This window comes from Jaculus jaculus, chromosome X (genome assembly GCF_020740685.1).
Source record: "Jaculus jaculus isolate mJacJac1 chromosome X, mJacJac1.mat.Y.cur, whole genome shotgun sequence".
Classification (NCBI taxonomy): Eukaryota; Metazoa; Chordata; class Mammalia; order Rodentia; family Dipodidae; genus Jaculus; species Jaculus jaculus.
The window spans coordinates 73,639,802-73,652,111 of record NC_059125.1 but is presented as its reverse complement, the minus strand read 5'-3'; positions in this window follow the sequence as shown (position 1 = coordinate 73,652,111).

Genomic DNA, 12,310 nt, shown 5'->3' with positions numbered 1-12,310 from the left:
GAGAGACAGAGGGAAAGAGAGACAGAGAGAGAGAGAGAGAATGGGTGTGCCAGGGTCTCTAGCCCCTGAAAATGTAGTCCAGACACATGCACTCCCTTGTGCACTTGGTTAATGTGGTACCTGGGGAACTGAACCAAGTTCCTTTGGCTTTGTCGGCAAATGCCTTAACCGGTAAGCCATCCCTCCAGCCCTGCTCCTTTCTTTTTGATTAGCCTGTACTATTTATTGTACAAATACCTTACCACCTTTGTTATGTATTTTGATAATTATTCTGTATTTTAATACAGTTATAAGTAGAGTTCATGTTTTATTTTTATTTTTCAGTGTGCATATGCATGTACATATGTGAGATGTGGGTCTGTGTATGAGAGCAGGTGCACAGATATCATGGAGCATGTGAATGTCAGAGGACAACTTTCTAGTGTTAGTGCTCACTTTTCACTATTTTCAAGTCAGGGTTTCTAGTATCTTGTTTTACTGATGTGCTGGCTATCCTTCCTGGTTTAGGAGCTCCCAGAAACTTCTCTTTTCTCTTTCTCTCATCTTGCTGTTAGTGTGCTAACATTACAGGAGGTTGTTGAGGCTTTCCTTTTTGCATGATTCATCATCAATGTATAGAACCTAAATGGAGCTTTTGAATTATTGAGGAAGAGGCAGACAGAGAGAGAAAATCAGTGTGTCATGGCTTCCATCCAGTGCAAACAAAATCCATATGCATGTTGCCCCTTGTACATCTGGTTGATATGGATATTGAGGAATTGAATCTTGGTCCCTAGGCTTCACAGGCAAGCTCCCTAATCACTAAACAATCTCTTCAGCCACTCAACAGATTTTCAAATATTAATTTTGTAGTCTATCATTTGGCTGTACTTGTTTATTAATTTTAACAAGATTTTAAATTATTTTTTGGTCATTTTTTATTTATTTATTTGAGAGTGGCAGACATAGAGAGAAAGACAGATAGAGGACGAGAGAGAGAATGGGCGCGCCAGGGCCTCCAGCCTCTGCAAATGAACTCCAGTAGCGTGCACCCCCTTGTGCATCTGGCTAACGTGGGACCTGGGGAACCGAGCCTCCAACTGGGGTCCTTAGGCTTCACAGGCAAGCGCTTAACCACTAAGCCATCTCTCCAGCCCCCAAATTTTTAATCTTTACAGTTTTTACTTATCCAATTATATCATCAACTAATATAGATTATCTTCTTCCCCTCCAAATTAGATGTCTATTTGTTACCAAAATTGTTTTGCATATGATTTACATGGCTACATAAAGTAGAAATCCGAGCTTCATTTACTAGTAGATCCTGTGAAATAACCCTGGTTTAACCATGACAACTCATGCCAGTACGTGGAAAACTTCCAACTCTCATGTATCACTCCTCCATTAGAAATTATTAGTCTCTACAGCAGATAAAGTAGTTGAGCATTTAATCAGTATTTCCTGGTGGTCTACTTATTGCCACTGTCAGGCTTTCATGATCTGATCTAAAACAAAACATCAAGGAAAATTGCAAGTTATATCATCCATGCTGATAAACATCCCTCACCATTCCTCCTTCCTTTCTCAAAGTAGTTTAGTGTATTTGTATAAAGCCCAAGAAAAAAATCATCTGGGCACTATTGTTTAAATTCGTCTGCATATATGTTCACCTCCATCAATAGAAATAATTAAATCTCACATGCTTGCTTATAGCAATATTCTTTTACACTTGGTTTACTTGAATGGACATAATGATAATTCTTTACATATGTTTAGTGCGATAGTTTTCAAAAAGTCATATTCATCATTTGAAATAATATGACCAACTGTAATACTAGAAAGATGGGAATCATTTGTTCACTTTCTAACTGAATAAACATATGTCCCACATCCCTCTCTCTCTCTTTCTCTCTCTCTCTCTCTCTCTCTCCTTCTCTCTCTCTCTCTCTCTCTCTCTCTCTCACACACACACACACACACACACACACACAATGTAAGAGTGAAATTTTGAACATCCTAGTCTTTTACCTTATCTCACAGGACCTAATTCCATTTCTCAGTACTGAGCATGCTGGGAATTATTGGCTTTCATGTTTTAGTGAAAATATTGGTATTGAATATAGCCTGAAATATGTGCACATAAATTTCTTCTGCTTTTAGTGAACTAAATGTTTTTAGAACGGAAGTGTTGTTGAAGTTTGGCAAGTGCATTTCCTATATATTCTCAGATGATAGTGTGAGTTTTATTCTTTACTTTCTTAATATAATATTATCTGATTGTTTCATGTGTATATGTTGAACTATTTTTTCTTTATTAGATATGTACATTCTCAGTGTTTAAACAGCACATGTTGGTACCATCCTTAGCGTCCTCCCTTTCCTTCCCCCTCTGAAGGGACCCTCCTTGTTGGAGTTTCCAGTTATCCCCAAGGGGATTGTAGATTGTGCATTGTGGGGGTAGCCATCAGTTATGGGGAAGAGGCAATGTCTCTGAGCATTATGTCCCAACTTGTAGCTCTAACAATCTTTCTACCACCTCTTCATTTAACTTTGCTGAGCCATGTTGGGATTTTTTTAGGTCTGCTTCAGTGATGAGGTCTTGAGAGCCTCTGGGTCTCGGGATCTCTGGTTTGGTAGGAGTTGAGTATTTTTAGTATCTATCTCCTTCACCCTTGTGTGGATACCAGGTTTACCATTAAGACAGAATTCTTGTTCATTTTCCCAATTACTCTATAGTTTCAGCTGGGGCATTGGTTGAACATGATGGGCTGATTCTCTACTCAGTTTCTGTGTCCATCTGAAAAAGAGAATCAAATTCTCCAATGGAGAGTGAAGTCATCTCCAGATATATGGAATAACATTCTTAATTTACAGAGAATTTCATAGGTGTAGGTCCTCTTGTAGACCAATATTGGTGGGAGCTTGATATTGGAGAGTGAACACATATTTTTGGATATGATTCTGACTTGTTTCCCAATTCCAGCTATGGGTTCTATTCCACTGAGTGGATCTGTTAGCCAATTCAAGAGCAGTTGGTTACCCACCATGGCTGTGTGCCACTATTGCACCTGGGTGAGCATCATGTCTGGTTGTTTGCTGCTGAGTAGCATAGACCACGAGTTTCTTGGACAGATGTTGGCCATTTCCCCCCAGTTGCTTACGTAGCACCTTCTGGCACTAGATGAACTAGCTGTATGGGGTCTGATGGTCTTCCAGATTCCAGCCAGCATATGGTGTCTTCAGCACAGAATATTAGTCTTTTCTGTATTCTTACATGATGTTTGCTAGTGTTTTGTTAAATATTTTAAAGTCCACACTTATAAAAAAATTATTGACTTCTAATTTTGTTTTCCTATAATGTTTTTTCTTTGTATCCAGGTAATATTTAATTAAAGTATTTTCCTTTATCAGCATTATTGATGAGTTTGAGAAGGACCAAATTGACTTTCCTTTAAACATGTAATAATATTTGCCAGTGAGATCACCTGCCCTTAGAATTGTTTGTATTAAATATTTTTTAGATCTAACTACTTCCTCTACTTAGAAGAAGGCATGGTTTAGAAATTATAGTATCTTTACCACAGTAACCAATTAAAAATGTTTGGAGCTAAGATTTCAGTATATTTTATCTAGGGTTATTTTCAATGGATATCTTATCATGCTTTATATCAGAATGCTGATAGTACTAATAGGAATATCAAGTACTAGGGCCAAAAAGTGTGGTGAGCTAAGTATATCTATTATTTTGATACTCAAATCACATAACACTGGTAACTAACTCCCTGTGATAATCCTTATTTTATAAAGTCTTTGGGCACATTTATCCTATTAAAAGCAATAGCAAGGACTATGACTTCAAAGTACTACCTTTACTATATATAATAAACTTATGCACATGCAGTGAAGTGAAATCCATTAAAAGTGCATATGCCTTTATTTATATTTCTGAAGCCCTATTAAATCTTAAAAATAAAGGCATTTTTTTCTGGGTGTTTTTTTTTTTTTATAGTTTCCCAAGAACAAAGACCTCAATGTAATACCAGAAACTTGGCTACTACTGGAAGAAAATATAGGAGGAGGTGCTGGAGAGATGGCTTAGCGGTTAAGCGCTTGCCTGTGAAGCCTAAGGACCCCGGTTCAAGGCTCGGTTCCCCAGGTCCCACGTTAGCCAGATGCACAAGGGGGTGCACGTGTCTGGAGTTCGTTTGTAGTGGCTGGAAGCCCTGGCGCGCCCATTCTATCTCTCTCCCTCTATCTGTCTTTCTCCCTATGTTTGTCACTCTCAAATAAATAAATAAAAAATGAACAAAAAATATTAAAAAAATATATAGGAGGAACTTTCCATGATATAGGAATTGGAAAAGACTTCCTGAACAAAACCATGGTAGCAGAGTATCTTAAACAATCACTCAGTCAATAGGATCACATGAAGACAAAATGTTTCTTCACAGACAAACATACAATAAGCAAAGCCAATAGACTACCCATAGCATGGGAGAAAATATTTGCTGAATGTCCAACTGACAGAGGCCAAATCTCTAGAATCTACAAAGAACTCAAAATCCTAAACAATAAAAAGTCAAACAAACTACTCATAAAATTTTGCAAAGAACTGGACAGGCAGTTCTCAGAGAAAGAAATACAAACGGAAAACACACATTTGAGAAAATGTTCATCATCTCTAATCATCAGGTGCAAATTAAAACAACTATGAGGTTCTACCTTACCACAGTTAGGATAGCAAACATTAAAAAATCAAATGAAAATAAATGCTGGAGAGGATTTAGAGAAATAGGAATGCTCATCTACTTTTGGTGGGAATGTAAGATGGTACAACCACTTTGGAAAGCAATATGGAGACTACTAAAAAAGCTGACTATAGAGCTAGCAATAGTCTCAGTTATTCCCTTACTGGGCATGTACCCTAAAAGCTCCACACCTCAGTTTAAAGAGATTTGCTCAACCATAGATATAGCTGCTCAATTTGTAATAGCTAAGAGCTGAAATCAACCCAGATGTCCATCATTAGACAAAGGGATAACTAAGATGTGGTATATCTAAGTGATGGAGTTCTACACAGCAGTAAGGAAAAATGACACAATGAAATTTGAAGAAAAATGGTTGGACCTGGAACAGATCATTCTCAGTGAACTCACCCAATCACAGGAAGATAATCACCACATAGTCTCACTCATTTACAGCTCCTAACCTGAATCTACCAAGATGCTGACATAATGTGCAAGCATCTCGAGGACTAGACTATAGGGTGGGTGGGGATAGAGGGGAGGGGAGGGCAAGGGAGGGAGGAGCTGGGGGCCAACAATCTGGACCCAAATGGCAATGGTGCCATAAAATTCTACATCCTAAAAGATCAAATGGTTGAACCTTCACCAGGCCCTTAGAAGGAACACCTGACTCACAAGGCCCTGGAGAGAGTACGATCAAGACTGACCTTAGTCTTCTCCTGTTTATTTAATGAAAAATTGAACAAACATAAGGAATCATTAGAAGAGAATATTTATAGACTTAAATAAAAGAGAAATATTATACGGTTGAAAATTTATTATAATAAAATATTTCCCTGTGAGAACAAGTAAGCCTAGTTAGAATTTCAGCATGCCAGATATAAGGATACAATGATTAAGAAAAAGAAAGAAAGAGAGAGAGAGAGAGAGAGAGAGGGAGGGAGGGAGGGAGGGAGGGAGGGAGGGAGGGAGGGAGGGAGAGAGAGAGAAAGGAAGGAAGGAAGGAAGATAGATGAATATACAACATTAGGACATCAGACCTATAGTTAGTAGTTAAAATGGACATAATATACTGCTATTAATTTTCATTCATATAAACTAAATATTTTCTCCTCTGACACTTACCAGCTATATTAGTAAAACTATTGCTATAATAAAATGTCCCAAATATGTAACTTTGTAAAGAAGATAGTTTTATTTGGCTTGCATATTTGGAACTGAAACCCAAGATTGAATGTTCCTTGTACTTCACTGTCTGGTGAAGATCTAATGATGGGTAACATAATTATGGGATTATATGTGAGATGGAACATTAGTTATACCAGAATATTGGATAGGGAAATGTTTTGTCTTTTCATAATAGCTCAATCATTTTAAATTATTCAGAAGTCTATGAGGACTAGTTTATTCCTTTCAAAGGATAGTTCACTCCACTGAGTTAAAGAGCTCTCACTAAGGTCCCACTTCTTAAAGATCTATACCTCTTAACATCATCACACTATGAATAAAATTCATAGCACATGAACCCTTAACAGAAAACCACACACAAATGTCAGAACTGTATAACCCTGACCAAGTTATTTAACTTCTCTAAGTAACAATTTCCTGATTTATCCTATGAGTTTCATGCTAGTGCCTATGTCATACTATTAAACTAAACTAGGAATCAGTAAATTTACAAATTCTGAGTCTCTGACTAACCAGAAGCAACCTAAATTATTTCATAAACTAACTTTTATAAACTAATTTAGGCATACATTTTTGTAATAAATACAATAATCCTCCCTTTTCCACTATATTTCTTTCTATGGTTTCACTTACTAGTGGTTAAATGTGAATTAGAAAATTCCATAAATAAGCAAAAAGTTTTAAATTTGTGTTCTGTTCTGGGTAACAAGACAAAATCTCTGAATATTCCATGCTGTCTGCCCCCACCCAGGATATTAATTATCCCTCTGCTGAGCATGCCAACATTCTGTGCACTACCTCCCCATTAGTTACTTAGCCATTCATGTATTCAAATTACTGTCAACTATATTACAGATTTTGGTTTCAAATAACCCTTATTTCAGATATTGTAGTCACAAAAACCAACTACTTGTGATGATGAAAATTTTGGTATACCTATGGGAAGTTGTAAAGTGTTCCTTTTAAGTGAAAAGATGAATGGTCGCAATTTAATTTAAATGAAAATAATCATATGTTAAGGTTTCTTTAAAAGATCTCAATATTTTCAAAAGAATTTCTACCTTTTAGGAGTTTAATAGAGATTATTGTTAGCATTTTATATTTTTAATCCTTTCACTACTAATTAATGAATTATATTATTGAACTGTATAATACATATATATGAAAAATTACTGTGTATCAGAGTTAGTATTATTCTTGGTTGGAAGCTTCCATTGGGGAAGCATCTTAAAATGTATCTTCTAATAATAATTGAGATTATTATAGCTGAGTCTCAGGCAGTCCTAAAAGTTGAAGTACAGTGAGTCAAAGGCAATCAAGTTACCATACATTGTTTGAATAGAGCTAATGGTAAGGGGTAATCACACTAGTCGTCTGTGTACCTCATTTACTTTTTGTTTACAAATGTTACCTTAAATTGTAGTTTTCTAACATTTTTGAATTATGAAGTCTTCCTGGTCCATTCATCTTGCTTTGATCAATGAAACTCTGGAAAAGTTGTATTTTTTAAAATAATATTTATTTATTTGAGAAATAGAAAGGAAGTAGAAAGACACACAGAGAAAATAGGCATGTCAGAGACTCTAGCCACTGCAAACAAACTCCAGATGAGTGCTCCACAATGTACATCTGGATTTATGCAGGTACTGGGGAATTAAACTAGGGTGCTTTGGCTTTGCAGGCAAGCACCTTAACCTCTAAGCCATCTCTCCAATCCCAAATTGTATTTTTATAATAAAATTTTTAAGAAGTTTACATATTAGGTTTAGTCATGTAAAGCACTTAGTATACTGTTTGTACATAGTAAAACCTGAGTACATGGCAGTTGCTAGTCATATCAAATTTCTTACTGAAATGACACATAAAAAACTGAAGATATTAAAGCATAGAAAATCTCAAGCCACGGTATGATAATATAGTTTATAGCTACTATTATACTATAACTTACACATGGAACTGCATTTACCATGTACACTTTACATTGTCTACTTAAGAAATATTGAGCTGTATCCTTATCTCATCTTTTACTGTTTATTTTAGGATAGGATCTCACTAAACTACCAAGGTTTTCCTTGAACTAGCCTTATAGCCGAGGCATACTTTCAACATGAAATCCTCCTCAGTGATCCTTATAAATAGCTTGAATTAGAGAACCTGCCCCACGTAGTTTAAAAAGTACCTTTCAATTATTTTATTCAGTGTTTGTGAACATGAAGATGCTTTTGTTTGAAAGTAGTATTTTCCCTTTTTAGCTGTTGGTAATTGTGCTTAGTATCTGTTAATTATTTGCAGTACAAGCAAAGTATGCACCATTCCCAAGATAGTATTCCTTATTAATAAAATAATTAAGTGGTCTAGTACATACCACTGAGAAAAACATCACAAGAAGTTTAAAAGAAAAAATAGAATATAACTCTCTAAATCAGATATAGTTAGATAACACATAGAAAATCAATGTATAACATTCCTATTAAATTAATATGACATAATTTCTGTCTTGAACTTTTCCTTTTTAATTTTTTTTGTTTATTTATTTATTTGAGAGTGACAGATACAGAGAGAAAGGCAGATATATAGAGAGAGAATGGGCGTGCCAGGGCCTCCAGCCCTTGCAAATGAATTCCAGATGCTTGTGCCCCCTTGTGCATCTGGCTATCGTGGGTCGTGGGGAATTGAGCCTCAAACCAGGGTCCTTAGGCTTCACAGGCAAGTGCTTAACAGCTAAGCCATCTCTCCAGCCCTGTTTTGAACTTTTCAATATCTTCTGTTTTAGTAACATAATGTAGCCTAAAGTTTAGAAAGAAACATCTTTTGGGAGATGACTATTTAGGTACTTTCCATTTTTAATTTGTATTCCTTCTTGATACTTAACTATTTGATACTTTGATATTTATATACTTTGATATGTTTTATGATAATACAAAAGCAAGTAACATTAGGAATTGGCTAAATGCATTTTGTTGTACACACATAACTGAACTAAAGTTCAGGAAGCCAACAAAATTATGAAATGGATATGTGGTTTAATATATCTTAATTAGATTGTCATAAGGCATTAGTAAGTTGTGAATATCCCATAAGAGAAGTTCAAACAAATATAATATCCATTATACATGCAAATAAAAACTTGGGTTGTTCAGAATAATAGAAAAGTTCTTTCCAGCATTTCCCATATCATGGCATGGTTAATTTCATCATTAACCTCACTAGTGTTTTACTTAATGCTTTATAATTTTGCAAATCATAACCAGCAGTGGAACCTACAGACTACACAACTTGTCACCCAGACAACACATGCCCACTGATATAATAGTGGCAAGACAGTTATGGGGGTAACAAACTGCTATCTAATCAGATTTGAGGCCCACTCTGCAGAAGGGAATTCTATCTGCTATTGAAAATCTAGTCAAAAGCTGATAGTTTGGAAGGTCATAATCTGTAGTAGGGAAGCTACTACTCTACTTTGACTAAATGGATATATTATACCAACAATTTGTTCTCTAAATATTTATTTATTTTTATTTTATTTTATTTTATTTTATTTTGGTTTTTCAAGGTAGGGTCTCACTCTAGTCCAGACTGACCTGGAATTCACTATATAGTCTCAGAGTGGCCTTGAACTCTCAGCAGTCCTCCCACCCCTGCCTCCTGAGTGCTGGGATTGAAAATGTGCACCACCACACCCAGCTTAATATTCATGTTTTTGACCATACATAAGTGGTACTTTCACTTTCAGTCAGAGAAGCTTCTTTTTGTAGATGGTGGGAACTACTGAGATGACTACTCATCAAACTACTGAAATTAAGTGACAATTAAATTCTCAGTACCAAATTAGGCATGTTTATGTTACTACCAAGTTTCAGGAAAGAGTATAGAAGAGGCAGTAGAAAAATGTAACAGCCCAGAGATGAGCAGGAGTGCTTTGGAACACTGTCTTATGGAGATAAATTGACCGTTCTATTTATTATCTTACAATGGATGTTACAACTTGCACAATATTAGGTCTATCAGCATGTCATCAGAGATGATGGAGGAAGGAAAAAAAAGACATCAACATAGAAAAAGTATGTTGAAAAAAGGAGTTATGTGGAAGATACTTGGGAAGAGATTATAATCAAAATTCATTATATAAATGTATAAAAATTGTCAATAAAACCTCTGATGTTTTCTTAGTAGCCAAAGGCCAAACATAATTTTGTCTGCTAAAGTAGGTAAATAATGATTCTAAAATTTCAAATATTGAAATTGATGAACTCTACAGTCACAAAGAATTAGGAAAACATTACTCTTCCAAGGTTATGCACACACACACACACACACACACACACACACACACACATATATATATATAAAGATGGTAGATAGTTATCAAGTATCCCTGAGGAAGACTAGAGACCTTAAAACAAATTTCTGTAATGAATTTAAACAAGTTGGATGCTTCACTTTTAATTGTTTACATGACATAAAAGGTAAAATCACAAAAATGTTGATAAAGCTATATATCTTTTAGAAACAAAGTATAAAGTTGTACTTTGTGACATCAATAAAAGGGCAGAACACTGTAGATTGCATTTTTTCATGTGATTAGTGTTAAACTATTATTATTTTTAAGTAACATTAACAAGATGGCAGAGTAAGAGATCTAATCCTTTCCCTTCTTCCCAAATAGAAGATAATCTAGCAATGATCCACAAAAATAATATCAACAACAACAACAAAAACACATTATCTTAGCAATATCCCTAAAACGTAAGGGAAAAAAGTGAGTAACATTTGTGTTTAATGGAATTGAACAAATATATTCCTTGATGGGGTAACAATGGTTCTATTTGTATGGTGTTCCCACTATCCATTGGGTAAGGTGGTACATTATCATACGGAAAAAATCTTTAAGGATCACAGCCTCAAAAAAGAAAGAACAAGGAAACAGATGAAAATAGATATCACAGCTTCTCTAGAAATTTGAAGTTTTGAGAAAAATCTACATAAGTTCCATATTCCAGGGAACCTAGGGAAAACAAAAATGCAAGAGACAACACAAGTGGGATAGAAACACACTGAGCAATTGGAGTGCACAGAGTGTATTGATTTTACTGAAAACACAGCATCCATGCAAGCAGTGAATCATAACTAGGAAACAACATAGCTCATCTTCATAGCAAATTTGCTTGCTCTTGGCTGGCATCTGGCATGCGGCTTGGCTGAAATTCCTTGATGTTCAGCCTCTAGTTATAATCTCACTTCTTCATAATTCAAGGCTATTCAGGATGAAATAAGAACCTTTAAACAAATTCTGGAAGGAGGCAATACTTGAGTTTCAACAGTGTTCTTTGCGAATGCAAAGACCACATCCAGGCCCTAACCTGCGTGAGATCAGACCAAAGTTGCGACCAATAATAGCAAATGCATACTGATTCTCATGTATTTGTAAGTTTAAGTTGTTCCTTAACATGCTAAAGAACATAATTCTACCTAAAACAGGGTAGGGAAACATCAAAGCTAGGAATAATAATAGAAAATATGCTTCAGGTAATAAGTACTTAGTAGTGTTCTTTATGCTCCAAAATTCAATATGAACATTTGATATAAGGTAGATTATGAATCAAATGCAACATTAAATAAGCCTTTCCTTAGATATCTGACAAGGAAACCTGCACTCTCAAAACTTAGAAGTTCCTTAGGCTCTTCCCAGGGAGAAAATATATATATATATATATATATATATATATGACTCCCTATAACATGAAGAAGAAGACCTTTCAACTCATTCTAAAACAGATGCAATGTCAGTGCCAACTTAATTGCAAAGCATAACCAGTGGCTTTGGCATAAGTTAAAGAAAGCTAGCCACTACAAGTGGATGAAGAGTACAGGGAACAAGTCAAGCACCTAGAGAAATTGAAAGCAAGTTTTGCCAATTAATTAAGATTATTAACTGGTTCAATGAAGATCCAGACTTCCGGTTAAGATGGTGGCGTAGGTACCACACCAAAGCAGCCTGGGGGGGGGGACCAAAAAACCTCAACAAAATACACACTTTTACTAAAAAGTGAGGTGTATAGGAAATTGAAGTGGCAGCGGAGAAGTAGAAAAGATCCAGAGCATACAGAGCCTGCACAGGCCGGCAAAAGTGGCCCCGGCAGCTCCGCCAACTGCAGCGGCAGCGTCATACCAGAAAGCCACCAGGCTTTTAGAATCTACCTGTATTTTATTCCACTCATCCTACTTGAATACTCCCATAGCAGGGATACTCAACCCCTAGGAGCACCTTTGTAGATACCCTGAGAGTCTTAAGAGCCACACCTAACACCTTAAGATCCTACCCTGAAAATATATGACATCAAATCAATTGATATAGCTAAGAATACCCAGCTAGCTAGAAAATCCAAGTATTAACT